The following is a 7,968-nucleotide window of genomic DNA, read 5'->3' as shown; positions in this document are numbered from 1 at the left end:
CAGTCTATCTTCAAGGGGCTGCCAGGAGAGAATCCCATGGAGAATGAGCTGTGGATCAGGCATGTTGGTGCTACGTGAAGGAGATACAGAGGATGGGGGGCTGGGGGGCAGAAATGCAGTATCTTGAAGTAGGAGTTCACTCCTTTTGTTAGTAGGAGTGCAGATCCAGTGGAATAAGCACTAAGCCCCCTTTCTTGCCATCTCAGTGTCTGAGGATCATCCAGCAAACCCAGAGTCTCCAAGCAAGTCGAAGAACAGGGTGCGCTCTGAACCTGCTAACCTTGATGGAGTCTCTTTAGCATTTGTTATTTTTATGGGTCCCTGAATGCTTCCCTTGAATATTAATTTTCTCCAATTCTTTAAGTATATATTAGTTATTACATATTTTTGATTAATATTTGATGGCCGCTTAGGCTGCCAAGAGCTCCCATAAATTTCCCCAGTGGATATCTAATGCTAGGTAAGTGTGGGAAACCCCTTGTGTGGAGCAAAGACATCAATCATTTTAAGTCTCTGACTCCACACCTTTAATACCCAAAGATATATTGCTAAGAAGCCCACAGCAAGTCATTAAAAATGAATGTCTTGTGGCAGTTTTCATGCTTGCAGAATTCAGCGGGGGAGGGAGAGGAAGCTAGGATGTGGCAGAGCCCAGATAGCTCACTAACACCTCGTTGGACATTATTTAAAGATTTCCTATCCCTCACTCCAGGACCAGCTACATAATCTGCAAGGTCCGGTGCAAAATGAAAATGCAGGGCCCCTTATTCAAAGTTATTAAGCATTTTGAGACAGCAATGATGGTTCATTAAACCAAGCATGGGGCCGTGATGACGCAGGTCACAGAGCCATGAAGCCCTGCCTCTCTCTGCCCTCCCCGGCACCCACATCTCCTTCTCTCTGGAACTTAGTCCCCATCTGTAAGTGCTTCCCATAACAACAATAATAACAACAGCATTCACTGAAATACTGTAAAGGCATTCACTAACTTTTATTAACTCATAAGAGCAAGAAAAAGTTCTCATTAACCCCATAAATGCTATTATTACCCCCATTCTACAAAGAAGGAAGGAGATAGAAGCTCATGATAGTTCATCTTGTGTGTCAACTTGACTGGGCCACAGGGTGCCCAGATATTTGGCTAGACATTATTCTGGGGGTGTCTGTGAAGGTGTTTCTGGAGGAGATTAACATTTGATTGGTAGACTGAACAGACCACCCTCCCTGATGAGGTGGGCCTGGTCCAATCAGTTGAAGTACTTACAGAACAAAAATGCTGACTCTCCCTCGAGGAAGGGGGAATTCCTCTAGCCTCACTGCCTTCAAGCTGGAATATCAGGTTTTCTCCTGCCTTCAGATGCAAATGAAAACATCATTTCTTCCTGGGTCTCCAGCTTGGCAACTGCAGATCTTGGGACTTGTGAGCCAATTCCAATTCTTATATATGTATATGTACACATATGTATGCATTTCACAGATAGATAGAAGAATAGATGGTAGATAGATGGATAGACAGTTTCCTATTGGTCTGTTTCTCTGGAGAACCTTGACTAAGGCAAAGCTCATATAGTTAAGTAACTTGCCCAGTGCCTCAGAGCTGGTAAGTGGTAAGGTTGTGATGTGAATACGGTAGATGTACACCCGCAAATGACTGTGGTGGTGTTGAAAAAAATGTGTGAACTTGGCCTGGTTAGGAAGAAAGGACTAAATCCATGAAGCAGGGCCCATAAACAACTGTCATTTGGTCCAGGCCAGAAGAAGCCAAGCAGCTCAATGCAGAGAAGATGGTACTGTGAGCTCAGGCTGAGTGCTCAGATCCAAAGAGACCTTGGCACTGGTCACAAGACTGCTTCTAATAAGATGGCCATGCTAGTCGAGTGAGCCCCTGCTCCTCAGGCTCTGGGGAACCCATCTGGGAAGAGAATGAGCTGGACTTCTTGTCCTCCATGAAATCCCTTCCTGTCTAAATATTGAGGCTTTCACGGTTCAACCCAATGAGCTTCTGGGAGGAAACTGAGATGATAGATACATTCTCTCTTTGGGTTCCTTGAGATGACTTTTGTTTTTTATTCACTATGAAGAAACATACTGGACTAGAGAAATGGTCCCACATCATGCCCGCCCATTGCACAGATATATGAATGGGGTGAGGAAGGACGCTCCCAGGTACCAGTGATGCCCAGGGGACATCCTGGATAGGTTTATACACACTCACTCAAATCTTCAGTCCGACCTGAGGCTTACACATGTTTTCTTAGCTGTCGGTGTTCTGAAAGTGGGTGGAATGGGATCCAAGGCAGCTTCAAGAAAACCTTTATCAGAAACCAGAAGTCCCTGTCCTTTCCCACTGTCTTAACCTAGAAGAAGAAGGACAACAAACCTCAGAGGGAGAAGGGCAAAAAGGAAGGCAACTAGGGGCGCCCAGGTGGCTCAGTGGGTTAAGCATCTGCCTTCGGCTCAGGTCATGATCCCAGGGTCCTGGGATGGAGCCCCGCATCAGCCTCCCTGATCAGTGGGGAGCCTGCTTCTCCCTCTGCCTGCCACTCCCCCTGCTTGTGCTCTCTCTCTGTGTCAAATAAACAAATAAAATATATTTTTTTAATGTTTTAAAAAAGAAGGAAGGCAACTAACGCTTTTTTTTTTTTTTAACCCCCTAATCTGTGCCAATTCCTGAGACAGCCTCTGGTTTATATCATCTCATGACAACCTTACTAGGCAGGAAACACTCTCCCAATTTTACAGATCCCAATCTGAGGGGCAAGGAGATGAGGTGACTTGCTTGTTGTCTCAAGCTTCTGAGCAATGAGCAGAGCTTGAAGTCAGACCTAGACCTTTCCATTGCATCACATTGCCTAGAACGACCTGTGCTGAAATATTTCAGTGTCATCAATTGAAACAGAGTCTGGAATTGAGTTGGGCACTTTGAACGTGTCCTGACACCATTGGTTTCTTTTATCAAATACATTAGTATTTGTTCACTGTTTACCAATCCTCAGAGCAAGTCAGGAAATGTAAGGTGAATTAAGGCCCCACAAAGGGGGTATATAATGCCTATGATCCCAGTGGCCCTCATTTCCCAGGGTCCCGGGTCCCATTGCTCATCAAAGATTCTTGTGGCTGCACAGGGAAACTTCCTGTCCCGCTGCATGTGAGCCAATCCACCTTCTAGTGAGCTCTAAGGAGCATCACCATCTTCGTTTATTGAAATCTCCAGCACAGAACACTCCACCTGCAGCACTATTGGATCCAGAGTCCCACCCATCCTAGGCTCGGTAAACTATTGTATACTTCAGTCCTTCCTGCTGTGATCTCTGGCTCTATCCCGCAGCGTCCTGGTCCAGTGGTGGACATGACCCCGGAACTGTGGAAATGCGGCACACGACACACAGCCTAGCAGGCAACGGGAGTGACCGAGACATTCTACTCTGCCATCACACACGTGCCACACTTCCCACATGGCCTCACCTCCTCGCCAGAGCTCTGCATCCTTCCGGTCCCTTTAACTTTCTCATTTGCTTCCCCATATTTAGTCTGGTGGTACTTAGTTAGACCCATGGTTATAAAACAGGGACACTTTACCCCCCAGGGGACGTTTGGCAATATCTAGAGACAGTTTCAGTTGTTACAACTGTGGGGCTGCTACCGGCATCCAGTGCACGGAAGACAGGGATGCTGCTGAGCGTCCTACAGTGCACAGGACAGCCCCCACAACAGAGAATTATCTAGTCCAAATGTCAGTAGTGCCACGGTTGATAAACCCTGATGCAGACCCGGGATGGCAAGTTTCTGCCACGAGTGCTCCTCTTTCCACTCCCTTTATGTCCTTTGCTGTCACATCTAGTTGATCAGGACAGTCATTCCCTCTGAGCCCAGTTCAGAGCTCAGAATCCTCTCGGCACAGGGCTCCAGGGAGCTGCTAATAAGTGTTAGGTGCCAAAATGCCAAATGAGCTCGATTGGCCATCCTTGCATGAGACACTTTCTGTGCTGGCCACATTTACCAACTCTGACCGTCACCCTTTCAAAGCAAGGATCGTGTTTCTAAACTCTATCATCCCCAACAGCTCCAAGATGAAGAAAGAAGATGGGGAGAGGAAGAGGAAGAAAGGGAGTGGGGAGGAAAGGAGGGAGGGAGGGAGGAAAGGAAGGGAGGGAGGGAAGCAAAGAAAACCAAAGAGAAAAGAAGGGAAGGAAAAGAATGGTGTAAAAAAACAAGGATGGAAAGTAGAAGAAATGAAGTTCCAAACGAGACTCCACTGAGATGGACACTTAGAATAACTGAAGCAGCCTCTCTGCGTGAGGAGTTTCATTTTGTGTCCTATTAAGGTGTTAAGGTCAAAGCCAAAGGAGCCAACACTGTGAACTTCGCTACCGTCAAAAGGGCAGCTCCCTGTCAGGAGAACCTCATTGCTGTCTTCTTTGGGTCACCGCGGTCGGCCAGGCTCACTGTAAGAATTCCCACTTCCCCCAGTCCCTCCATCACCCCCCAAGTACAGAGCTGTCTTGCCAAGTGGTGAGGCAGAACTGTCCTTCGGTGTCACTTTTCCCACGGGCCACACAGAGTGTCCCCGAAGAACGAGGATTCAAGTTCTTCCCCAAAAGTCAGTCAGCCCTCATCTTGGTGCAGATTGCAGATGAAGGCAAGGGCGCCCATCCTAGTTAACGCCATCAGTGGTCAACAATGGTGGTATTGAGCTAAAACGAAATCCTGAACAGTGCTTGACTGTTGACGGAGTCTTGATGGATACACTTGGAGTGTTTTTAATAGCTTAGATCTTCAGAGGAGATTTGGCAAGCCCTTACCATGTCAGCGTTCATGCCATTAGAATGGCACAGACGCATGCCTGTCTTGAACTTTTCCCTGATAAAGGTGGAATGGAGGCAAAATTCTCAGGTCTACAAAGGGCACACCTTAGAAAATTTTCTAACAAACTCTCCTATTGAGTAAATAAGTAATCAATTTTTTGGAAAAAATTACTCTTTGAAGGCACGTATAATTTTTGGCACCGTGCACCTTGGGATGTTTTTTTCCCCCACAGCATTGCCAACAAAAAGCCCAAGCACAGGCTGTGTTTCAGATGCTTCCATGCATCTCTACCAGCAGGACTTGCCCTGTCTAAGGTACAAATCAGTGCGGCTTCCCATGCTCAGCTCCCACAGGGGGGCCCCCCTCGACTCGCAACCCCCTCCACTGATTTAAAAAAAAAAAAAATTTTTTTTTTTCTTGAATGTATTCCTATTCTCAGAGTCCATCTGTTAAGTCTTTTTATCAGTGGCATATTTGGGACCCCATGCCATGCAAAATTCCACAAAGGAACCTTCTTTGTCCCTTGTAAAATGAAGTGATCTCTTCCTCCTCCCTGCAAAAGAGAGTCATTTGGATGAGATCCCAGCCTCTGGAGAGAGAAGATGGAGGCAGCAGGAGAATCTGCCCTCCACCTCGGATCCTAGCTTAGCTCCTCCTGCTCTTTGGACAAGGTAGACCCAAAGAACGCAAATCGTTTAACCTCCGCGAGCAACTTCGCAAAGGCGTGCAGAGAGATACCTCGCGCACGTTGCAAAGGGTTTAGCCGAGTGGGGACCACATGCAAATTCAGCATTTGGAGAGCCCCGGCATTTGCTGAGAAAATTCCTGGAGAGAAGTCACTGGACCACCGCATCCTTTATCACTTTCTGGGTGACTTCTGAGCCACTTCGCCTTGCGCTCCTTTAATTTCTAGGCAACCAGGCCTATGAGGGCCTGTGTGGGCCGGCTCTGCTTTCGCTACTCCTGGCATCTTTCCTCACCTTTGCCTCCTGTAGAGAAGGGACTGGTTCTCATGTTTTCCCCAGCTCAATAGCTCAGGGCTTTGCTAATCTTGCTGAACACTTCAGTTTTTAGATGGTATATCAATGAGGCATTCAAACAGAGCAGTTTATACACAAAAATTCTGTCTGCTTTGTAAAAGATTATCCTTTTATAAACACTCGGCAGAAAACATAAAAGCAAATAGGGGACAGCACATAGAACAGGAAAGATGTTAGCAGGGAGATTAATACTGAATGGGTCGAAATGAATGGCGCTTACTAAAACGAGCTCCAGATACTTTGGCAGCAGTGAAACATAAATAATGGGAATGACACATCGTTTATTCGGGATAATGAGTTGATCCAAAGTAGAGGCCCAGGACAAGAGATTAAAGATTAAATATCCATCTCCTGATGAATATCAGTAGCCAACTTTAACCTTTTCCTTCCAAAAGTACAATTTTACTTGAACAATTATATGGGCTTGTGCTACAGTACAGAAACTGGATTCTTAAAAAGCAGCAAATACCGCTTGCCTCGTTTTCTTATCCTGGTGGAAAACAAGGTGGCACATTTCAAGAGAGGAAGTGTCTTGGATTTTATTTCTAGGCTCTGAGCCTCTGGACACCGATATAAAGAAAGAATCCCCCCCGCCCCTCAATATTCTGCACTGGAGACATCGAGCTTAAGGACTCTGCTCACATCTCTTCATTCACTCATTTAACAATAAAGTTTTTCAAAAGAAAAAGGGAAGTGGGACTGGCACAACCCCATATGGATTTCACACTGACCGTGCGCCCCACAGAATGATAGAATGGGACGAGCCTCAGAAATGAGTGTGTCCAAACTCCTCACCCCAACTCCGGAGAGGACACTGAGGCTGGCGGCCAGGCTGTGTCCGGGCCGGGGTCCCACAGCCTATTAGAAGTGGAGCTGGGACTAGTACGGAGCCTTCTGGCCTCCAGCCCCCACTCTTCCCACTGCACCCTGCTGCCTCTTTATTCCCTCAAGTTGGAAATAATGACCAAAGCAGCTTGCTGGAAGAGCCAGAACCCCACATGCTAAATTAAAGCCCTGAATTCATGAAAAACTTAGAATATTGGAAGCTCTGAATAAATAAGGGTTGGAAACAAAAAAAGGGGATGGGAAGAGTTGGAGCAGTGGGAGAAAATGCAGAGGAGGAGGCAAAAGGAGCAGACAGCAATCACAGACAGCCGTGATGCCAACCCACAGGCCCTGCCACCCAGGCACGATTCTGGAACAGTCCGAGAGTGGCCCTTTTCTCTCAAAGGGCAAGAAGACACCGGGCAAGGAGAAATCGTGTGGCTGGCCCATTTCTTGGAGCCCAGAAGCTGCCCACTGTTCACAAGCCAAGACCAGGAGAGAGGTTTTGTGGCTGATAGATACTGGGGGAGTAAGGAGAGCAGGAAGATTCAAATATTGCCATTAAAACAACAACAACAAAAAACCAAATCCCAGGCCACCAACCGGGCAGGAGCAGGAGACCATCACAGGTTAATTCCAAAGCCGCTCACCTACAGAGAGCAAGGTCAGGATTTGGCTGTCGTCCCATGTGATATCAGTTTGGTGGTTTCAGTCTATGCTCCAGGGAACATTTGTCTCAGTGCCAAACCAACATGCATGCACGGTTGGCAAGCTGTCCTCCGGAGGCCAGGGATGAGGAGCTGTGGAAGTGTATCCATTTTCACTTTGCAAGTGTTTGCATGCCAACGCCTCGGACATTGCTGCTCTTCGGAGAAAGAGGGGAATTTATGCTTGAGAGCAAGGCGTTTTCAGCTGCCTTACCCGACATGGGGGTGGTGGAGTGAGCAATTACAATCCTTCTATCCTCTCTTCCTGAGTGAGTTCAGCATTTTGTCATAGGTGAAAATAATTGAACTACTTCCTAGATAAGAAAGGTATTACTGGGACCACCTGCCAGATCTTAGCAGGAAAGAATTTTTTGTGATGACCATGTGACTCATAGGTTTCCACTTAGATGAGATAATCAAGACAAAAGGCAAGATGGTCACGAAACATGCAACTGCCATTTTGGAAAAGGAAGGATGTATGAAATAGAACGTTTTTAAAAACGGCTTTGAAAGGGGGTCCAACATAAATTCAAACATGATTTTAAGCACTGAACATGCTTAGCAAAGGACCCAGGGGGAAAAAAAAAAAA

Source organism: Leptonychotes weddellii, chromosome 6 (genome assembly GCF_054177405.1).
Source record: "Leptonychotes weddellii isolate Sample4059 chromosome 6, ASM5417740v2, whole genome shotgun sequence".
In the NCBI taxonomy this organism is placed as follows: Eukaryota; Metazoa; Chordata; class Mammalia; order Carnivora; family Phocidae; genus Leptonychotes; species Leptonychotes weddellii.
This window is presented reverse-complemented; position numbering follows the sequence as displayed.